This window comes from Hyposmocoma kahamanoa, unplaced genomic scaffold (genome assembly GCF_003589595.1).
Source record: "Hyposmocoma kahamanoa isolate Upper Pololo Valley unplaced genomic scaffold, ASM358959v1 66, whole genome shotgun sequence".
Lineage (NCBI taxonomy): Eukaryota > Metazoa > Arthropoda > Insecta > Lepidoptera > Cosmopterigidae > Hyposmocoma > Hyposmocoma kahamanoa.
The window spans coordinates 17,606,371-17,631,817 of NW_020653854.1; the positions used below are offsets into that span (position 1 = coordinate 17,606,371).

The following is a 25,447-nucleotide window of genomic DNA, read 5'->3' on the forward strand; positions in this document are numbered from 1 at the left end:
TTACGACTACATTTAATATAAAATATTCTACATAGATCAGGTCAGATTAGATTATTTATTTCTCAAATTAAAGTAAGTGTAACTTGCGCCACATATCAAAGTACGAATTATATTGCGATCGTCAAACAAAAATGAATACTTAAATTTTTATTGAATTGATATTCAATTATTTTTTGTGAAATTACTCCACTAGTTTGTTATAATTATTAATACAAAGATCGAACACTCAGAAAAAGCACTCAGAAAAAATTCCTTCGATCCGGTCGGATTCGAACCGACGTCTTCTTGCATACCGTGCCAGACGCTATACCAACTAAAAAAATGAATACTATAAAGTGAAAAATACAAAAGTATTACAAAATTAACAATATATTAATAATAATACATCGCACACGAAAGCAAATACTATTGTAACTCAAAATTGTTGAACTGAGAGAAAACGATTTGAAAATTTAAAAAATGTAAATGAAACCAATGTATCGCACTGTTCAATACAATAGTGTATTAACTCAAACTGTATTTTTATTTCAGAATCGATGAAAAACGAATTATTTCCTGTCAAAGATTACTAAAATTTATGTATAGGTTAAAATTTATTACGACATCTAAGCAATTTCCTATATTGCCAAATACATTTTTAAGTAGAAGGGAAACATTTCATGTTTTTGAGTAAGAACTGTTGTCCAGAACTAACTTACAAAGTTTGTCTAATTTTCAGTTAAGTAGATGTCGTATAATTGTTTCTCTTAGTATTCTAACGACTGTTGTATTCACGTTTAGAGAATTTAAGGTCTCTTTCAGCAATAACAAAATCATGAATTTCACCTGTTTTGTGTTACAATACTATTGTAATAGCAGTGCGATATATATTCTCGTTTACAGATGGATAATTAATGATTATATATTAAATAAAAATAATCACATTATTCGCAATAAGGTCCATTCAGTATTTTTTAAATTTTTTAATTGTGTTGTCTTAATTCCGCAATTTTGAGTTATGTCAGCATTTGGTAGCATATGCCATGTATATAACTAACCGTATCACTTGAGATTACAAAAATCAGACCTCTACTCCATTGTTTCTTTATGATTAAAACTTCGCCGAAGCGAGGGCACAGAGTTTTAAAATGAGCCCCGAACTTGCGCGATGTAGTTTGAAACCAGGTAAGAAACAAACAGAGTCGGTGAGGCTAATGCAAAAACTTCTCGGTGACGCCAGTCTGTTTACTTCCAAACATCAACGATTAACTGTCTCAACAATGTCCAGTTTATTTTATCTCAAAAATTCCCTATTCTTCTCAGCAATCACGTTTCTTGCTATTCAGACTAAAAGTTAAATTTTCCTGTCACTCAGAGCTTGCGCTTTTATGGAATTACTTTCCGAACAAAAGCTTAAAGGTGTTGAGAGCCTATATAATATTGTACATAAGAGCATAATTCTCATGTGACACATTTGTATCACAATATTTGGCTATTTTCTTCGCACATACTAGTCTCGCACTAGGGCAACCCTGTATCACGGGTGCCATGATCGCACACAGAGATAACCACTAATTACACCCAACCTCACTAGAGAAATAAACGAAGGTCATACAAATATTTCTCCCGGCCCCGGAATCGAACTGCATCCAAGATGGTAACCGTTCGCCCACCGAGGCAATTCAAATTTATTAAAGTAATATTAATATTACCTTATTCCAGAGAACGTGTGAAAAGGGAGTCTTGAACGGATGATATATTCCTAATTATGTAATTAAAGAAATATATCCATTCCATCCACGCGTGCATTTCCTTTCATGAACGAGATACGAGATCGATAACCATAATATTCACAATTAATTCAACACCTCTCACTCACTTTTACGCCTTACTTACCTTCAGGGCATATCTGTAGAAAAAATACCGTTGTTTTTCTTCATATTCCTACTGCTTCTTTCAAAGTGCTCGAGATGGTATTTGTAGAAAATCAATAAAAAAATTAAACATTTAAGTATTGCTCAACAGAGAATTTTTTTTTGTGTTTTTCGTCGTATTATGTGTTACTCATATGGCAGTTAAGTAATTTGAAAACCCTTGTGATATGAATGTGTATAAGCCAATACAAACTTTATTGCTGCCCTGTCGCTGCAGTGAATAGTGTTTGTACTTTACTGAAAGTTACAGTAAGTATGCGTCTATGGCCCACGCTTTTCTTTATGTAATCGTGGTGAACGGTGCACGCGCCATTGCAGAGGCTGCTGTATGTAAAAAATTAATGAGGCTCATTGTAGCGGCGATGCTTCGTAGAAAAATGGAGGCACGGCTTAAAAAAATTAAAGACTCCATCGTATAAGTACCTAAAAACAAAAATAACCAAATTATATATATATATATATAATGGGGTATGCTCATTACTCATACCGTAGTCCGTACAAAATGTGTGTCATTACTAAGTGTATAAAATCCTGTAATAGAAAAGTCACAGGATATAATAATAATATACGTTGCAAAATTCACTATTGTATCAAGTTGAAAGAGCCCTTTGTTACAAATAAGGGGAAGCTGAGCACGCAATTCCTCGCCCAGTATTTATTTCTCAAAATGAATACACAAGATGGTCCGTACCGTGGGTACGTAAGTATTGTCTTTTGGAGAGCAGCCAACAGTTCGCGGGTCGGTAATATTTTTTAAATTCAATTTCGGTGAAGCCACAGAGTCGTATCCAGTTGGCTTAATGTACACCTGGTGAACGTTTAAATGAGATACTACGGGACTGCTTACTTATTTATGTGAGATTTTACTATTGCAAAACGTCCGTATATTGAAGCAACTTTTTGTTACGAAGCGGAACCGCGAGGCAGAAATGTGTATCCGTATTATGTTACAACGTTTTCAGTATTCAGTAGTCAGAGTCGACCATATTCTGTTCCCTTCAGTACCTCGTAAAGCTAATGGTATAATAAGTATGTTTGTTTTGAAAAATATGTTCGTTTTGTTAACCCATTAATGTGATCCCGTAACTTGTAATACCAGCGTATTATTATGATGATCAGAGATAAAGCAACAAATTATCGACGGCATACCTACAAGTTAGTGGGTTTTGCGTTTCAGCGTGGGAGGCGGCATCGTTAAGTTAATAAAACAGAGCGTCATCATAGCGTATAAAGGCGGAGAATAATCCTTTCATAACGCGGGCATTCGCGACCTCATTAGACAGACTGAACCCACCTGCAGGCACACGGAGTGTGTACTCACTTTACCAGAGCGAAAAATGCTAAATATTTTCAATAGATATGTTAGTGGAAGCGAAACTATAATATGCACGTTGATGATGTACAAGATACTACGCAATTTCATATTGCAGTATGAGAAGATACAAAGCACTAGAATACCTGCCAACTACCTACCTATATTATTAATACAAAGATCGAACACTCAGAAAAAATTCCTTCGATCCGGCCGGATTCGAACCGACGTCTTGTAGCTTACAGTGCCAGACGCTATACCAACTAAGCCAAGGAACGAAAAAGCGGATCTCACGAATTTTTCTATGTGCTTGCGTCGTATCTTTGTATTCGGTTTTTTCAACGACTTTAAAGTCGTAGCGCCATCTATGAGAAATCTATGAAAGTTTTATCACCCAGTTAGATAACTTTACAGTTACCAGCACTGGCGAGAGATGTCGCTATTCACCGTTTTTTAAATTTTTATTGAATTGATATTCAATTATTTTATGTGAAATTATTCCACTAGGTAACTGTAAAGATATCTAACGGAGTGATAAAACCTTCATAGATTTCTCATAGATGACGCTACGACTAAAAAGTCGTTGAAAAAACCAAATACAAAAATACGACGCAAGCACATAGAAAAATTAGTGAGGTCCGCTGGTTCGTTCCGTGACTTAGTTGGTATAGTGTCTAGCACGGTAAGCTAGAAGACGTCGGTTCAAATCCGGCCGGATCGAAGTATTTTTTTCTGAGTGTTCGATCTTTGTATAAATAACTATAACAAACTAGTGGAATAATTTCACAAAAAATAAAGTCTTGTAAAAAAAAGTGTAATTTGTGGTTGTCTATGACGTGTGTGTCCATGGCACCCGTGATGTGTCACGGGTCACATGGGTTTCCTTAGTGCATATAACGCATACACTCAACAAGGCCCCCCTATGTTTAGTGTATGCGTTATTATTATTTAAAAAAATCAATCACAGCTTCGCTGGTCGCACAGCGGTGGTTCATAAACTGTTGGAGATCATTTTTAGGATACTATTGGAGATGCCCACTAATGACCCATATCTTTTACGAATTGTTGCATAAAAACAATCAACGAGCACATATGCGAACATCTCTGAAGCACTACAGTGTCGAGGCAGACCCAACAATACCCTAAAAGCATTATTGTACTATCCTCAGAGGGCAATGTGAGTCACACTAACCCACAGGCTACGCGTTTAGAAAGTAGTACAATAGTGCGAGTTTTACCTCATTAGAACACCGTGCACTAGGCTCCTTTTCCTCTTTATTTCGTGATTGCCCACATGGTCAGCCACAATTACAATTACAGGCAAAAACAATTACAAACTTAATTAAAACTATAAAAACGGCATTGCGTTTGTAATCACCCACGAACGTTTAATCCCTGTTTTCGAAAAGATTCAAACAAAACAAGGCAATCCAAAATAAAACAGAATTTGAGCAGAGAGAGTGCATTTTGTCGAGTTATTTCAGTAACAATGCAAATCTAGTTTTTGCGCGTCGCCACAACAATCCCATAAGAGGGCTGGAGCGAGAAGCCGAGTTAATTACTGCTTTTCACAGTGAAACACGAACAAACGAACAGAGCTGTTATCCTAAAATTGTTAATATATCTATTATAATATATTAACTTAGGCTTTAATGTAGCTAAAACACAGGCGTGTCTTTTCACATCCAAACGGAGTCCTTTACACCTTACTCCGACTTTCCGAGATGTATCCGATGTATCCGAGATAAGGGACCACCTTGAGCTATTTGGTCTGGACTTATCATCCAACCCCAACTTTGGGCGATACATCGAGTGCTTGGCAAAAACTGCTGCCAGAAAACTAGGCATACTTTACAAGGTCAGGCGGTACTTCAAACCTGAACAGCTTTTAAATGTGTATAAAGCACAAGTTCGATCCTGTATACAGTACTGCTGCCACCTTTGGGACGGCTCTGCCCATTACCAGTTAGCTGCCTTGGACTCGGTGGAGCGAAAAGCAAAGAGACTTATTAACAATAATTCTCTTGTGGAATCGAAGCTTCAAAATCTCGACCATCGCAGAAAAGTAGCCTGCTTGTCGGTTTTCTAGCGGATACATTTCGGGGAGTGTGCGCAGGAACTTTTCAATTTGGTTCCGCCCTCACCGTACCTCCTTCGGTCGACTAGAAGGTCCGGAGCACTCCATTCTTATGTCGTTGATATTCCACCTATTTGCACTAAGCGCTTTGCTTCCTCCTTTCTGATACGTACGGCAAAGGAATGGAATGGTCTACGCTCTATCTGTATTTCCCGAAACGTATAATTTGAGGCTATTCAAGGCTAGAGTGAATAGGCATTTTTTAGACAAACGCGTTCCGTCGCTGGTCACATCGTCGCTTAACATCAGGTGAGATTGTGGCCAAGCGTGTGTCTATTATATTTAAAAAAGAATTAACTTGTTTCTCATATTTGATACAACAAATTAATATTTTGAAAATTCTAGTTGATCAGTTTTTTGTACTTTAACATGTTTTTACGTTACTCTTGTACGGTTATGTAAAAAATTCAAAATTTTTATTTAAACTATTTAGCTTTATGATATCTTTAGAGTATTAGTTCCATAACAATTCGAACCTCATTGTTCCTTTAACCTGCATAACAGAATCAATCGAAATGTTCCTTGGTAGCGTTTTAATTGCTCTTTAACTTTATTTCAAAAATTGACAAATATTTATATATATATGTTATTTTTAATTTATTGACCAACATGTAGAAAAAATACTTATTTACTAATTATAAGCTTCGCTCACAAAAGACCTTCCGGCTTTATCCGCGGCGAAGGAGTTCTCTATTTAAGTAAAAATAAATATAATGGAGCAAAAATCTTAAAAACTAACTTAATGTATCTAGACAAGTACAAAAACTAATGGCATATAACAACAATTAAGCAAGTTACAAAATAAAGTTCATATCTCCAGTTTTCAAAAATGTTTCTTATATTGAATCAAAACAGTCAGATTCTCGAGTCAAAGGGTTAACTTTTTAACGGTTGCTCTCACTGGGCTCATACGCCATTTACTCGGAAATTTGTGTTTATGTTTCATTCGAGAATCTTGAGCCTATTCATCTGAAAGTTTACTTACAATTTCGCGCAAGAAGAATCTTGTATCAACGTTAGGAAAGCGAATAGAAAAACAAGTGACATCAAATTTTGTGAATTAATCTCGTTGTCTTTGCCGGAAGGAGACTTGTTATATACGTTGGGATGCAATAATAGGGTGACGGCATCAATAATTTATCGCCATTTTAAGGAAGTGTGTCTTTAAAATTGAAATAGCTTTTTTTAAACATAAGATATATCAATAGTGATTAGTTTACTAGACAGATATAATCCTAAAGAAAGATTACGCAGTAGTATATTTCATAAAAAAGCTATTATAATAATTACTAAAAAAACCTGAACTAGAATTTATCTAAATCTCCAGTAATTAACACCAAAAATCCACTAATTTGCTACCAACCAATTTATAACCAATAATGTATACCCATTGACTTTACTAATAAAAAACTTGTTGCTATGATTGAAAATTTTGTCCTAAATCTTATTAGAAATTAATTTAAAAACAGATGTTGAACACTGGTGCTTGTCGGTCAATGGATTCAATTTAATTTTTTTAATTGATAAATAATCGAAACGAAAGATTGCCAGGAGTAAACTATAACTAGCCAGGTCATATTGAATGCCAATGGATTAGCAATGCGAAAACTTCCACAAGGTGATTTTGACATTTATCGACGATTGAATAATGTTAACTTTAATCTTAAAGAGGTAAGGACGGATGTGGCTTAGAGAAGGGTTAGGTTGCGACGTTTTGACTTTTGATAAGTATGAACAAATAAAGGGGAAGGGATTGATGGAGGCGAATGAGTCGACGGCCTAAGCAAACTTGAGTGACCGAATCCGAAGTCGAGCTATTGTGCCCATTCAAACATAGAAGGATTAGAGCCGCGGCAAATATATTAGATCCTTTGTAGTTTATTCAAAAGCGAGTAGCCAACAGAATCATCTGTTTGTTCGCAGTACTATTAAAATTGAATGAAAAGTAAGGAAGTACCATTTTGTCTGTATTGTTATTTCAGTTCTACATACAATACTTTAGTTCTGTTGGTGCTACATTAGGGATATTGATATCGTTATGTAGCGTTGCGAGATAGTATTTTCAGGCGCCTTTAAATATTTGTTGTTAATGTAAGTAAGTAAATGTAAGTAAATGTTGCCGCCTCTATCGCCCGTGATATAGGCATAGGTTCATAGTTTAGAAAGCACAACTTCGAGCACATTTTCGTTAGTAATATATAATTTCATCAACGCAGTGTAAGTCTCACAGCTGAACAGGGTCTCCTCTAAGAGAGAGAGTTCAGACCGCGCTGGCCCCATGAGAATTGCGAACTTTACATTGTTTCCAAAGATTGTGAACATTCTTCCACTTGCAGGTTTAATTATGGTGTTTTCTTTTACTAGCGGTAAGCGAGAGGTACTCCTGTCTGCTAAATATTCACAAATTACATAACTCAGACATTAACTTCACAGTTATGCGTATGCTCGATGAACCAATGGTTTCCTTGAGCACTGGGTGTGGGGTCCCAGTTACGATTCTTGGCTAAACCGATAATACAAGAAATTCCACAGTTTGAGATCAGGTGATTGGTGTGATTGTTAGGCACAATGTTATTATTATTAATTATACAGTGATTTGAACTATCAACCTCTGAATTGAGGATCGACGTTTTTGTCACATAGCTATTTATTAGTATATATAGTATATTAGTATATATATATATATATATATATATATATACATATATTTATAGACGGGCGTCTGTTTGGTATTTAATGAAATAATATGGTGGATTAGTTTTCCAGTGCCATGATTTCTGGAAATCTGGCCAAATTTCGCCAGCACCCTTACCTTCCAAAACCGGAACAGTAATGCTCACGTTACTGTTTGGCAGCAGGAATAGGGGACGGAGCAGTACTTCCCGAAACGAACTCTTTCACAAGGAGCTCTACTGCTACAAAAGTAAGTTTGAGTTCCTGTAATTTATCACATATCATTAATTAGTTGATAACCAAAATATATATTGATTGTATATATATATAAATATAGATTGATCTTTGTTTGTACTTAAAGAAACCCATTTTATGTACATTCATTAACAAAGGGTTATAACAAAGTGGTTAAAAGTTTCTAAAAAGTTTTTTACATATTTAAAATTAAGTTCTTAGGTTTTCGCGATTGTTACACATAGGAAATGAAACTATTTTTCCGTATACTTGTTTTTTCAAACAAACAGACGTTTCGGATTATCCTTTACAGGTCCCATGGTCACGGTTGACTTAGGTGATACAGTCATCAATCAGTTATGTCTAATATTAATGTAAAGCGCCCTATTTTTTCACTATAGTTACAAAAGTGATTAATTAAATACCTTATTTTTAATTTTACAAAGAAACATTCCAATTTAGGCTGCATTACGATTTACAAATTATTATATTGAATGAATTTTTATTAAGTTCAATTTATTAATAATTAACAATAGAAATTAGAATAAATTAAAACATATTAATTAGTACTGCAGTCCTATGTCTGTTTGGGATTTTTCATCAGAAATACAAAATCGGTACGGAGAAACCATCCTCCCTGTTGAAATTAGGATGTTTTTTAATTTCAATGGCCTCACGCAGCGTTCTCGGTAGATAATGGACTTCTTTTGCAAGGACCTGGGGTTTGTCAAACTTCATTGAATGTGTAGGTTTATCCATGACATGCTCGCAAACTGCAGACTTGTTTACGCGACGGTGTTTGACATCAGCTAAATGTTCTTTGACGCGGGTGCAAATACTTCGCTTCGTTTGTCCAATAGAAGAAACCCACATTTACAGTCAAGCTTGTAAACTCCTGCATGCTGGATGGAAGGGGATGTTATATTTCACGGGTCTCAGAAAATGAGAAATCTTCCTTTTGAGAAAATTTAAATCCGGAAAAATAGTTTCATTTCCTACATTTAAAATTATTTTCCGTTAAAGTTGTTTGCATTCATAAGTCCCAATAACCACCAGCGGAAATATTTAACTTTTCTTTGTTACATCCTGTAGTATACAATTATGTATGACGAACATGGTCTAAAGGTTTAGTACCTATATGGAGTTTTAGAATTAATTATAATTATTTCAACGAAAAGCAGATTACGTTTCTAATTGTTTAACCATCGCTCAACCAATACACTATTCGACAACAAGCTGAGGGCATCACGGTTGCCTTGGCAACACAGCACACACTCTTTGTACTCTATTTTGTAATTTTGTAAGTTTTTCATCTAAATTTAAAATGTTAATTTTAATTATAACTTTTATTATTCTTATTATAAAATGTATGAGTACTGTGTTTTTTATTCAGGGATTAAATGATTTGTATTTCTATTCTATTAATTACGATAACAACGTTTTTAGGAATCACTGGCCACATTACGTTCTGCTCGAACGTTTATTCGAAATCAAAATACGATTGAAGCTATCCGTTTTTCGAAATTAAATATTTTGTAGGACTAGCACTACAGTACGCGACATTCGCGACAGCGATATAAAGCGCGGAATCTCTATGCGAGAATAGCAGCATCTCGCGCTTTATGTCGCTATCGCGCCAGTCGCGCCCTTTTGTGTTAGCCCTACTGATATACTTCTATATGGCCAGTATTTCATATGAACATTGTTATCACAATTCCATCTTTTTTTGGCGTTCCTAAAAATATGTCCATTACAGATTACAGTACATAGTGTATATAACGTACATAGAGACTGACATTTAAGATGATTTTTTTATAATACCAAGGGATGGGACGAACAAGTCGTGCTCCTGGTGGTAAGCGACACGCCTTCCCATGGCAGTTGCAATGCCACTCAAAGCGTTAAATTACAAAGATCTGAGGGGCACTGCCACGTAGCCCCTCACCCTGATACCCAAGCTGACAAGTCCCATGTATTTGTAATTTTACCACAACCCTTCTCCTTCAAAACCGGTATGCTGTAATGCTCATATTACTACTTGGCGGCAGAAATAGGTATAAATAAATAAATAATAAATAACGCACACACTCAACATAGCCCCGCACTAGGGAAACCCTGTGTCGCGGGTGCCATGGACACACACATAGACAACCACAAATTACACCCAAACTCACGAGAGAAATAAATGTAGGCCATACAAACATTTCTCCCGGCCCGGGAATCGAACCTGGGACCTCTGCGTGGCAGTCCGGCATGGTAACCGTTCGGCCACGGAGGCAGTTAAATGGAGGTATATAAAAGGAGGTATGGTTTTGTTGGCTACTTCCCTGGTTGAGCTCTACTGCTAGTAAATAGATGAGGTGGCAGAAATGTAAAAAGAAAATGTAATGGAGAGTTAATAAAAGAAACTCTATTTATTTTACATTCAAGTCATGCAAATAGAAAATATTTTTAAAACTCATATTTTATATTTTCAATTTTTTTTTTTTTTTTTTCAGACGTTCATCCATAGGAGTTAGTAATAGAACACTCAAAACAGCGTTAGTTTTCCAAATAATTATTCTTTTTATATACATTACTACACATACGGGCCCAGTGCTCATAAAAAGAGACCTACGTCTTGAATACACTTACTATAAAATTGTAAGTAGATACACGGGTAAGACGAAAATTAAAAGTATAAGAGAATTCTAAAAGCCGCTACAATCAGACAGCATTATCTGGAAGCTGGCGAACCGTAACTACTGCGAGCCGTGCTCTGGGCGAACAAACAACCAACTTTAATAATAATAAATCGGATTAACAACCACTAGCTAAGCTGTTTTATTGTCACCCAGAGTGACGTGCCAAACGAAGGATGTTATAGGTGTGCATAACACTTGTGTAGCTTATTACGTACAACACGCAACGTATTAGTAATATGCGTACAAAGAGAAAGATCTGAAATACAGCCGAGTCAATAATTAATTATTAACAACATGCATTCATATTACTTACTATACTGTATACTTGGTGGCAGAAATAGGTCATGTGGCAGTACTTCCCTAGACGAACTCTGTTACCTTTTAAAAAAAAGAATCATCGAAATCAGTTCACAAATGTTGAAGTAATCGCATACAAAAAACAATCGAATTGAAAACTTCCCCTTTTTGAAATCGGTTAATAAACAAAGCATCGACGGGATAAGAAGTGGAAGAACTTACCTATACAGAAATAAAAGATTAAATATAGCACATTATAAATAAATCAAGAAGCCATCAGTCATCATTACATGTGTGAGAAAAAAAATGTAATAATGTGAGAAAAAGAATATTTCACAATGTCACGCAATTACTTAACCTGTTATCAAGTGCTTTTATCATCAAGTTCCGTATACAGATAAAATGATTTAACATAATATGCTTCAAAGACTTTCTTAATTAAATAAGGCCCTGTGTTATTTATAAAGTTCAGCGAGAAGACAGGTTGTGACAATCGTGATCATGAAACCTGTAAAAACTTCGAAACGTTATATGTACATCGTCGGCTGTTTAGATGAAAGGGCGAAAGCGCCATTTCGAAAAAAGTAATGGGAGCACCTTTAGGCTTTAAGGACTGTTTTAAAATAATTACGTTCTATTTTAAAATTCAATTTTCGTTTTAATTAAGTATAAGTTCTAAAATTGAATTTAAAGCGGGACGTAAATATTTTAAAACATGCGTGAAAAACTAAAACATTCTCCCCTGAAAAAACTTTCGAAATGGCGTAATCGCCCTTTCTACAAAACACCGACGTTATAATAAAATATACGTGATTTACATTTAAAGAAATCTATTCCAGTGTGTAGCATTCACGAAAACCCTAGGAACTTGACACGTTTTATGATATTAAACTTTAATGTTTTACGTTACGGCCTTTCCTCCTAGTAAAAAGGTGCTTCGACTCAGTCTCTTCAAACTCTAATGAGCATGCAGTTACGCCGGTTATCGAATTCAAATCGTAAATTCGTATTGCCTACCAATAAAGTTCAAAATAATTAGAATTTTTATGTGATATATTTATGAAAAGTCCGTTTAAGCGTCGTTAACACTGAATTAAACTTAACTATTACACACGTGGATGTATAATTCGGGCCACTTTGCATTTGCAGTATTAAATGTCCTAAACTTAAACAATGTTTCATTGATCAAAACTATTATGCAATAAAATTTATAATGATTTTATTTATATTAATTTTTGTTTTTATGAAATTCTCCACTAGTTTGTTATCATTTTAATACAAAGATCGAATACTTAGACAAAATTCCTTCGATCTTATTCGATTCGATTTAGGTGGCATAGCGTCTGCCACGGTTTGCTATAAGGCGTAGGTTCGAATCCGGCCGGATCGAAGGAATTTTTTCTAATTGTTCGATCTTTGTATCAATAATTATAACAAACTAATGGAGAATATCACAAAAAAAATTGAATATCAATTCAATACAAATTTTATTACAGTTAATAGCGACCTCTAGCTAGCTGGTAACTGTAAAGTTACCTAACCGGTTGACGAAATATTTTCATAGATTTCTCATAGATGGCGCTGCGGCTAAAAAGTCAAATTCAAATTCAAATTCTTTATTGCGTATCATGTTGTACAATTGTAGTTGATAGGAACCAAACATGAACCCTGGAAGGGTGCTGCAATCTTAAAAATTAATTTATTCGTTTACACGCAAAAAATAGATAAAATTAATGCATATTAAATTAAAAATTAAATTGAATGACAAAACAATTATTTACAATAAAATAAGGCAAAACAGACATTAAATAAATTATAAAATTAAAATTAAATTTAACTAGGCATAATATTATGAAAATTGAAAAAGAAATAAAATTCTTAAAATAGACTAATCAATAAATCTATCTTGCTCTATATATATAATGTAAAAAAATTCAAAATCAGTACTTATTAATTTTACAACATTTTACATTTTCATTATTTAAATTACATAAGTTTAATGATTCTTTTATTATCTCTTAAATACTTTGTTAAATATGTCTGCACTATTTATTTAATATTTCTATTAATGTAATTAATTGGATTGTATTATTCTTGTCTTCTAAATATTCATGCAGTGTATAGTAACATTTAGCAATTAAAGCAAAGGAACGTAAATACACTTGATGTATCAACACTATTCCCCCATAGGATGACACCGTAGCTTAGTCACGCATATGCGTACGCGTAGTATGTAGTCAACGCCGTTTCTATGTTCGCGGCCTTTTTAACTTCACGAAGTGCATATGCGAAACTTGATAGTTTAGGTTTTATTTTATTGGTATGCGCCTTCCAATTGATGTTGGTGTAGTCATTCTATACCTATGATATATATATATGAAATTGCTTAATACTTACTGACACATGACTACATTATTAAATTTAAAATTGTATCAGTTTTTATTATTTATTATATTTAGTATTTCCTGTATATATTTATTTACTGCTGAGACTGTATTGCGTTTTTTCTGAAATGCGTTTTGGCACTCGTAATAAATTTTATATTTCTCGCAGAAGGAATATACGCGGTCACACATACATTTTTCAAAAATTTTTGATGTTGTTGGTAAAAGGGCAATGAGGCGTTCATTATTAGGATCTAATTTTAGGTTTTTTTTTAAAGTAGGTTTCATTATAGTATTTTTTAATAAAGATGGAAAGATGTCTGTATCAAAAGATTGGTTAATTAATACACAGAATGGAAAAGTCAATTCATCCGCACATTCTCTAATTAACCTAGGCGGCAGGTCGACTATGCCATGACTTTTCTCATTTTTCAAATTTCTAATAGTTTTGTTGATTTTGCGGTAGTTCACTGGTGTTAAAATCATTGTATTTACATTTGGCGACATTACGGGGCGGCCGCGAGGCTTTTCACTGTTTTTGTTGCTTTATTCTCCCGCAGATGCAAAACAGCAACTGAAAATGTCAACTACCTCTTTAGGATCACTAATCTGCATATCATTATATCATTATCATTTGGTTGCAATATTATGTTTAATTTATCTTTTATTAGTTTTTTACCAGTTCGCTCGTTTACAATACTCCGTTTATAAATGATTTTGTCTTATTGTTTGATTTATTTAACTTTCTAATAAAATGCAGTTTTTTTACGGTGTTTACCAACTTTTTTAGTTCTTTTTCATATTTCTTATAATATTTTGTAAGTACTCGACTGTTCGAAATTTGAGTGAGCATTTTTAATAGTCTTTTATTCTTGCAGGAGGAAACTTTTATACTGACTGTTAACCAGTGGTTTTTTTTCTTTGTTATTTTTTAGTTTAATTTTACGTTTTAGAACACATTTTTGAAGAATGTTATTTAACGTATCATTAAATGCTTTATAATTTTCATTAATATTTTTATGATTAATTATTATAGTGTCCCAACTAATTGGGCTTAATTTTGATTTAAAACTATCGACATTCATTTATTGTAGATTCTTTTTTCCGTGTACCAAGTAATTTTATTACTTTATTTCGCTAATTTTATTTGTATAATAGTTCCGAAGTCATCAGAAAAACCTAAATCCTGTGCTCTCGCTATAAAAATTTTATATTTTAAGTTTGTAAATATAAAATCAAAACATTTTGCCGCAGTATGTGTACCATGTGTAGGTGTTTTCATATAGTTTCTAAGATTATATTCCAACATGAGATTTAGACACTGTTTTACTTTCAGATTGTTTTGTAAGATATCTATATTAAAGTCACCTCCTAGTACTACGTCCAATTTAGAATATTTACAATTGACATAATTCATAATAGTTTCAATCTGATGATAGAACACATCCTCCTCATTTTTGTACCAGTACATACTAAGCAATAAGATATTTTGTTTAGGCAATTCAACTGCGCATACCTCCAACACATACTCAATAGACATGTCCGAAAAGAAAAGAGAAAAGTCGTTGAAAACCAAATACAAAGATCCAACAACAAGCACATAGAGAAATTCGTGAGATCCGCTGGTTCGTCCCGTGGCTTAGTTGGCATAGCGTCTGGCACGGTTTGCTAGAAGACGTCGGTTCGAATCCGACCGGATCGAAGGAACTTTTTAAACTGGTATACTAAACGTAATTTCCATAAATCTTTGTTGAAAATTTAAATTTGCAAAACTGGGGAAAACTTTTTGCAAAGTGGCTCGATTTATGTGACCGGGATAGTATTCATATTATATTTAACAAAAGTTTATTACGATAGGCATGTTTATTTTACGTACCCTGTCCTTGGTATGCGAGATAGTGCTTAATCAAAACTTCAATTAAATTCACCGTCCATCTCGTCGCCCAGCGCGGGACCTATCAAATTAATATCGCCCTGCGAATATGTTTTAATTTCGATATTACATTGTGATCCAGCAGGCTATTAATTATCTCTACCAAGCTCAGTTTATATTACATTAATAATTACGTCACGTCATTTTTGTCATCATCCGAAATCACTTTCACTGTCACATAAATAAGGACGCTATTTCATTAATAAGTTTCAAGAAATGTTTGCTACATAATATGGATGAGAAAAAAAACATAGGAAGGCCCTACTACTATCAGAACTGCAGCCGCCAAAACGCACACACTACATAATGTTACACACACACTATGAAATTTTGATAATGATTGGTCGTAGTTTCTAATTTAAAAAGATGTAACAAATTCTGGACTGTTAATGTAATTTGAACTTTACCCAGTTGACATTTCGTTGAAAATTCAATACTTGTTATTGCTAGTTACGACATTTTGATGTTGAAATCGAAATTTTATTCAATATGATACTAAGTAGAGGAAATAGCTGAAATTACATGTCATGTACATTGTGATTTGCAAATAAAGGATATGAATTTGAATATTAACATTCTTCGACAGTCGACTAAATTACAGCGGTATAAGGTTTACTTTCGTTTCTTATAACAAAAATCTGTTACGATAAACAGAAAACTGAAAATTTAGTAAAATAAAAGAAAATAAGATTTAACGATGATATGAAACAGCACCATGGAAACTATTACAGGTGCGATTATTGCTTTTACACTCCGAAGTGGAAAAATAAGGCATTTTTCCAAATTTTCGATGATTACCCGAGATAATAGACATATAATACGTATAATGCGAAAATGGCGGACTTAGCTCAAGTACGCTCCGTGTACTGTTGGCACGCATGCCACACCCACTAAGCACTTTTACTGTATTTATCGTTCTGCGCACAATACATACCTATATAATCTAATATCAACCTAGGCACTAAAGTTGGCACGACCTAATAAAATTTCAAAATAAACTCAATAAAAGTAACTAAAATAGAAGAATTTATAACTAAGCAAAGCAAACAGCTTCCGAACGGCTGAAATTAAAACAAACGAACAGTAAAAAAGTAGTTCGACTCGATTAAAACACAATTCCACGGAGTTTTATTCGTTCATTCGTACAAATGATCTTGGTGGCAAAGTTTGCTAATACTAATAAACGACGCGCTAAAGAAGAAGTCTGCTCCTACCATTTGTCTCAGACAGAACAGACTAATGGAGGCCGAAACTAAGTGATTTACAAAAACGATAGGCCAACGGCTTTTTATTTCATCGTTAATAGAATACAGAAGGGTATCTAATTAATTTAGGTTAGTAGCATTGAAAAACAATGAAATACTTAGATGTGTCAGTTTTTCTCCTACATCAGTTACGAGAGGAGTCGATTCAGCCAATATTATTGTAAAGACAGTATGAGTTACGTGCTACTTTTTAAGCGAATACTCAATTCTTTTTTAATTTAATTTAATTTAATTCATAATTAATTACTTCATTGAAATTTTCTGTAAACAAAATTAAATAGAAATGTTATGTAATGTAATGTTAAATAATTAATGGTTTTTTGCCTTGTAACATTGATATAATGAGAAATTATTAATGGCTAAACGAAACGTTATAATTTCATTTTGTTTTTATTCATTTCTTAATTTATTAATATAACGGAGTTTTACAATCTGAGGAGAAAATAAAGTCTACCAAAACGAAGAGATGTATTAGCAACAAATCGTACGTCGTCAGACATTTGGACTAGCAAGAAGTTCCAACAGAAAAGTCGTCCAACAGAAAAGATATTTAAATTTAATGTGTCATTAAATAGTACAATAAAGCTATGCCAGCCAGCATGTTACTTAATGGAGCATTAAAGTTATTGGAAGTTTGTGCAATTGGCGTAAGCGAGGCGTGAAGATGTTGTAAAAAAGGAGTACTGAAAGCAGCTTTTAATGGCTCCGCTTTGCTAGATAATGAGACTCTATTGCTGTCTTGACATAGTTTTATTTCAGGTTATAAGATCACAAGTTTTTCACATATTGTTGATACATTTCGCGTCATAAATTACACTTAAAACTACGCTTCGTAATATTTACTAATCGCTAGTAGAGCTCCTTATGAAAGACTACTTCCAGGGAAGTAGTGCCACCTTACCTATTTCTGCCGTCAAACAGTAATGTGAGCATTACTGTGTTCCAGTTTTCAAGAGTACCTAAGGGTGCTGGTAAAATTACAGGCACACAGGACTTGGTAACTTATGTCTTAGGGTGACGGTCTCAATGGCAGTGCCCTTCAGTTCTTTGAGATTTAAAGCTCTGCGTGGCTTTGCAACTGTCTTGGATAGGCGTGTTGTTTACCACCAGGCGCACGACTTGTTCGTCACATCGTAGCTTGATATCATGAAAAAAACAAATCAATAACCTTAATTTCCGATTCGTAGATTTTGCTTTTCACAAATTTAATGATCAGAAACTTGATGTTCATAAAGTTTAGAAGTGATTAAAGAAAAATTAAATAACTAGTCAATGAAATATAACTAAATAACATGATTTAAATCGACCAAGCTTTAGTGAGGTTTTTTTTATTATTTTTGATTCTAATCCTAAAGGTAAGATTACTTTCTACTAATTTAGATTAAGTCGAAAAGCCCCACAATGCATAAGCCGAGCGACCGACGCCATCGTACGTTCGAGTGTCCTAACCGAAATAATGTTAATAACTTGGCGATTATGAGCCGTGAATTTTATGAAAAAAGCAGTTCCGGAATTTTACTATAAACGGTCATTACGAGCACATTCTATGCCCGTCATTAAGAGTTATCATATTATGCATAGCGCTGCGAAAAAATGTCGTTTATAATAAACAGTTTTGACTTTTGACTCTGTGAGCATTAGTCATATGAATATATTAATTATAAATAGTGACGACGATGAAGAAAAATCGGTAGGAAAAAAACTAACGAAGGTTATCCTTACATTAAAAAAACCTTAAAAAAATTATTTTAACATTTTTCTAATTTTCTTTGTTTTTATGCTTGGATGAAACGCATCTGCTAAGCTGTTAGCTGCCCTAAGACGCTACAGTACCACAATCGTTAGGGACACCATGTATCTCTATGACTCATCGGAAATCATCTTTAATTGGTATGTCTTGCGGTCATGCCTCTACTCCTTTACGATGAGGTTACAGGTTACAGTTACAGTCGCTTGCGAGCACGTAATTACATTACCCAATCAGTATACCAAATTGTATAACCTCCCCTCGCCGTCAATAAGAAGCGTAACATTTTGTGTACAAAATATTTGACGCAGTTACTGACAATGACTGTCACTGTAAATTCATAGTAGGTACGGGAGAGGTCCTGGGTTCGATTTCCGGGCCGGGAGACATTTGTATGGGCTACATTTATTTCTCTCGTGAGTTTATGTGTAATATGTGGTTGTCTACGTATTTGTCCATGGTACCCGCGATGCAGGGTTTTCCTGTTCCGGCCTAAAAAAAGAACTTCCTACCGAAATTAGATATTATTGCAAAATAAAATTTTTGACCCTACAATATGGAAAACTGTCCTTAAAATTGAAAGTTTATTTTATTTAATAATAATTTGTAATATAAGAGGTACAACTGTTGATTTTTTTTTTTGTTACTTGTGTTGATTTTTAGGATTGCAATGGTAAGTACAAATTATTGCGTGAGTGTCTAAATAAAAATTAAAAACTAACTAACTAAAAAATTTGTATACTGTAAGGCGGACTGTAAGGATCACAGGAATTCAATATGCTTTTTTTGTTACGTTACTGTTATCTATTTGTTCCGAGAAATACATGGTTGCATTGAATTTGAAATAAACAATGCATCTTTACTGAATTTTACCACGTCTTCCTCAGATAATCTGACATCAACTATTAAAATAATGGTCTTACATTTTCAAACAACAAAACAGACTCGATTAGAACGAAATCTCAATCTTATTGGTACAATTACAAACATACTTGTCGGAGAAGAGGTTTACTTAGGACCCTTTATCGACACCTCACTGACAGACAACTAGATTGGCTCTTATCTGTTATAACACAGAATACGTATAAGGTTTGATTTATCCTATTTATAAAAACATACCTATTGTTTTAATTCAGAAGTCGTTGATATTATGACCAGGAATCGGAGGACGTAACCTTTGTCGATTGTTCGGCACATGCAAAATGTATTATACATTCTCTCTTATTAGTAAATATTTAGTTTTCAATTTTGCTTATAGGCGCATAAAAAAGTGTAATACCATTTATATTTACATAATGTATGACATGTACTCTATTTTCACGTTATCTAATAGAAACTATTTTCACGGATCTAAATGGTGTATATTTTCACGCAAGCCAAAGTTTCTTACCCTTTGCAAGTTCCATGGTTATGGCTGCCTGAGATGATAAAGTCATCAACTAATTATGTCTCATATTAATGCCCTATTTTGCAATATAGTTACAAAAGTTACTGATTTGATACTTTATTTTAAATTTTCCAAAAAACATTCCAATTTACGCTACTTACGTTTAACAAAATATTTTAATTTCACAATTAGAATTTTTACTAATTCATATTTATTTTTTATTTTTAAATTTATTATTAATTGATTTTTTTTATATAATATCAAGTGACGGGGCGAACAAGTCGTGCGCCTGATGGTAAGCTACACGCCTGTCCGTAACAGTAGCAGTGCCACTCAGAGCTTTCAATCCGCAAAGATCTGAGGAGCACTGCCACTGCGCCGGCCACCCAAAGACATAAGTTGACAAGTCCCATGTGCCTGTAATTTCACCAGCACCTTCCCCTTCCAAAACCGGAACACAGTAATGCTAACACTACAGCTTGGCGGCAGAAATAGATAAGGTGGCAGCACTTCCCTGGACAAACTCTCTCAAGGCTCTCTCAAGCTCTACTACTAGTAAAATGATCTACAAAAAAATGTACTAGAATAATTACTAGAATAATGGAAACTAGATTAGATTTCGATTTAGATACGAAACATTAGTTTCATTTTCTTTCTGCAAAACCTATGAGCTCTATATTATTTAAAATATTTTTTTTTGCTTTTCAGATCCTGTACAACTCAAAGGCGCTTGACGGTGAGTACAATTAATATTTATTTCATACTTATAGTTATTATGGTCATCAAACAACGACTGAACATGAAGTACAGTGAAGGAAAGCATCAGTGATATGAATTATTAATTCTCACTGAAACTTTTTGAATTGTTTCAATGTCTTTAGAATGGAGAAAGCTAACAACTCTAGCTCATACAAAAGTTAGTGAATAGAGCTACTAGCATTTTTTTTTACTTTTACTCGGCGCAACACTTATAATAAAAAAGTGTCCTTGAGGGAACTGTGACTAGATTCTTTCCTGATATTATTTTGTTTGGCTTTCCAAACAAATATATCGTCGATGCGAAATACAAAAGATATGGAAAGGCGAAATTTTAATTGTGCTTATGGCTAAAGTTATTTAGGGTCGTAGACATCTTTATAGAGGTACCAAAGTATACCCACAACCCTTTGTTGTACTCTTTTGATAAAGAATATTAATTTCTCTTTTTTTTTTGCCAGGACTGGCTTCATCCTGTTTGCTATTATTAATTATACCGGACATAAACGCTGGTTTATATTATTACAAATCTTTATTTTCGACAGTAAAAGCCCAAAAACAGTAAAAACTACGTTAGTAATAATAAAATCATAATGCCGATAATGATTTTATTATATATATAACTATTTACTGCTACTGAAAATTAATTGAGAACAAAGAATTGATTAGACGTTACTATTCATTCTTAAGAGTGTTTACCCGGAGTATAAAGAATTAGATACTTTCTGCATAAGATATTTGCTGATAGTTACTATTTACAATAGATAACTATTTAAAAAGACCATGAATTATTGTTCCGCAACAGTTATAAATCTCGACAATGGCAAATTTTTAATACCTTTATGTATCTTATTATTATGGAAGCTTATACTGTACACTGCCCCTGATATGAATTTGTGTCTTTGTGAAAAGGACTGTCAAGAATAGCCCATTTATTTTTGTTACTCATATTATTCCATCTGTCACAATTTTCATGAAAAAAAATATTCTTTTTGACATAAATTGATTTCTAACCGACTTCAAAAAAAGGGAGATATTCTCAGTCCGACTGTTTTTTTTTTTGTATGTATGTTACGCGATATCTCCCTCCCCGGAGTTATCGCGTAACATACATACATATTTGTGAACCGATTTTGTTGATTCTTTTTTGTTGGAAAGAGGGTACCTCAGCATTGGTCCCATTTAAATTTGAAAAAATTGGCAAACTAGGAGATGAATCCTAATCCTAATCCTCCTAATCCTAATCCTATCTGTCTATAGATATATTCTATCTCCTGAAGTAGCTATATCAGAGGCATGGATAATTCAGGAGGTCAATCTGTGATATTCCGTCCAAGTAAAATAAAATAAAAATATTAATCTAAATTATTCTTACTAATTGCAAATTTCATACCATGGTATGATTTCCTTTTATATTCTCGATATTTCGGAACTTTTACACTCTCTATTGTCAAGGGTTGTCGAAGCTGTCATGTTTTTAAGGTGGCTGATGAAAGTTCGATGAACAGACATATGTGTTCAAAGCTGTTATCTGCTGCTGGTTAGTCAACCAGGGATCATGGAGCGTGTAACCGTTCCGAAAAATCGGGAAAATAAACATAAATCATACCATGGTAAAACACCTGTAATTCGTGATAATGATTTAACCTGCTCTAATGAGCGCAAAAGTACATAAAAAGTCTGTCTAGCAGCAGTAGAGCTTCTTGTGAAAAAGTTCGCCCAGGAAAGTACTGCCACCTTACCTATTTCTGCCGCCAAGCACTAATGTTAGTTACAGCGTTCCGGTTTTGAAGGGTACAGGTAAAATTACAGACACATTGGACTTGTCAACTTATGTCTCAGGGTGACGGGCGCAGTGGCAGTGCCCCTCAGATCTATGCAATTTAAAGCTCTGTGTGACAGTGTAACTGTTATGGACAGGCGTGTAGCTTATCATCAGGCGCACGATTTTTTCGTCCCGTCACACACATTATAAAAAAAATTAAAAAATTTAAAAAATATCAAAATGTTGTTTAGGATGTGATCTTGTATGATAAAACCTAAAGATACCACTGGTATCTTTAGGTTTTATTATACAAGATCATATTGTAGCCTTATTGCTTTAATCATCGCGCGCCCGGGTGCAATCAATATTTTGGGACCCTCTAGTAGGCACGCGATCGAAATAGAATACTTACAATTTATACTTTCCCCAGTGATCGGAAATTCGGATTCAAATGGTGCTTAAATGTTGTTGGAAAGCAATAACCCGTTTACTTCGTTTACTTCGCTTGTGTGGCAAGCGACACAGACTATTTGGAAGCGTGGCAGTGGCTCAGCGCTCCCTAAGACCATAAGTAAAGCCGGCACTGATCATACGTAATCAATGTAAGTATGTTTGCCAATATTTTTTTTATGTATTTCATCACACTTCTGACAATACAAGTTGTCATTTTTTTATACTACTCTGAATTCTATTCTCTCTGAAGTGTTAAATGATACGGCTGATATAGTTCACACCTCTTCTATCCAAGTTTAGTCCTATTATAGTTTGAAAATTTATTAAAATCTGCAACAAATAAATGGAAAAATTCGTGAAGTCCGTTGGTCCGTTGTTTCGTTTCGTGGCTTAGTAAGCATAGCGTATGGCACGGTTTGCTAGGAGACATTTTGGTGCGAAACCAACCGGATCGAAGTGAATTTTTTCTAAGAGTGGACCTTTTTTTAATAATTATAACAAACTAGTGGAGTAATTTCAGAAAAAAAATTGCATATCATGATGGTGAAACATCCTGACATTCAATAAACACTTAATTACAGTGTATTTAATTTTTTTATTGAATTGATATTCAATTACTCCACTAGTTTGCTATAATAATTAATACATTTTTTCTGAATGTTCGATCTTTGTATTAATAATTAATTACAATGTATTAAAAATTAATTTTATTAACTTGTAATAATTTTGTACGCATATCTGTGGACTACTGTACGAATAATCATATAAATTTAAATTCTGTACATTGACATTTGACCTTCAAGAATTCAGTACTAAATAATGACTAGACTGTATTGTTCGCTTGTATGAATAAATAAATAATGATAAAATACAAAAGTAAACGATCTATCCAATTTAGCAGTATCATCTTCAAAACGGAACTAGATACTCCCTGTTTTCTTTTCAGTAAAACGTTATTCGAAGATATTGAATACTTTATTGCATAGATAACAACGCATATCCTAAGTACCTTATCCTAAGTTGCTTGTTATTGCAATATTTGTTAGAAGACAATGCTGTGTTGTTCTTGGACATAACTGCTCAGCCGAAGCTAAATGTGCACTGGATTCCGGGCGATCCGCCAGCCTAACATTCCAACGAATAAGCTGCACCAAACTCTATGAAAGACGTAGTTCGCGTTCCCTTGTAGATAAAAGCCTTTGGAAGGAACGTGGATATTAAACATAAACAATCTAGTACTACTACGAAAGATTCATATTTCGGACAAGGTACTATGACAAGTGCCAGAAATATGATATAATCATAATAAAAAAATAGTGCTTATTATTCATATTTCATGAACAACTTTTTAACGGACGTTAGGCCACAGAGGTCGTAAAAAAAATTTGTTTTTATGAAAAATGCAATCATTTTCGCAGAAGTTACATTTATAAACTATTCCTTCTAATACCCTCCGAAACCACTTGTTGCGAATTTGAAAGTTGTGGTTTATAATAAATACGAACTAGTGTCTTCACCCGTGAATTCAATGTGTATACAATCTAAAAAAATTCCAAGCATGAGAACTCTGTTTTGAAACAGGATATTTTCTCTACAAATTTAACACAGTTACGGAGCCATTAAGTAGAGTTAGTAGTGAGTTCCGAAATGTGTTAGGTCGCTCCCTGCTCTAAAACACTAGCATTACACTAAAAAGAGCTAACTTATTTTATCACAAATATCAAGCATATTGCCAGAGCACGACTCTAAGGACAGTGTGTACATAAAGCAGAGTGCGAAGTTTGTTATGGAGCAAGTTGGCCGCAAGGATGCACATGGCGGCACTAAAACTCACTTTACATCGATATAACTATGGCGTGAAACGACTTACTGCCCGCAAGCAAATATGTATTGTTCAAGTCCCAAGTACAGAGCTCTCACAGTAAACATTTAATTCCAATATGTTTATTGTACTACCATGAATAGTGTTCTATCCATGATAGTAATGTTGTTCTATATTATCGTCGCATACCGGACCTGATACATTTGTTTTATATTACCAAGTGACAGGACGAACAAATCGCGCGTCTGGTTGTAAGCGACACGCCTATAAATTTTATTTAAAATAAAGATCATAAAATTAACGAATTTATGGATTCAAATCTAAATTAATATTCCTTTTCTTAAAAATTCATGATGTTAAGACTGTACTATTATATATACCTGTATAATTTAAGTCTGCATTTTCTGTAATTTGACTCATCTATAAGTATACTGTGTTGTCTTGATGAATAAATCCTTTGAGTTTGACCTATCCAGTTGCAGTGCGGCTGAGGGCTTTAATTTGCAATGGTCTGAGGGGCGCTACCACTGCGCCCGTTACCTTGAGACATAAGTTAACAAGTGCTACGTGCCTTTAATTTCACCAGCACCCTTACCCTTCAAAACCGGCACGCAGTAATGTATACGTTACTACTTGGCGGCAGATATAGATAAGGTGACAGCACTTCCCTGGACGAACTCTTTTA

General features: G+C 34.1%; 1 protein-coding gene across 8 annotated transcripts in view; it reads left to right on the forward strand.

The window, feature by feature from the left end:
- The window catches only part of LOC113231666 (poly(rC)-binding protein 3), a 321,596-nt gene that overhangs the window by 184,429 nt on the left and 111,720 nt on the right, over positions 1–25,447 (forward strand). For all 8 annotated transcript variants that reach the window (XR_003310575.1, XM_026466111.1, XM_026466113.1 and 5 more), the window contains exon 3: positions 20,675–20,702. The gene's annotated coding sequence lies outside the window, so the exon portion shown is untranslated. The remainder of the gene's footprint in view (positions 1–20,674; positions 20,703–25,447) is intronic.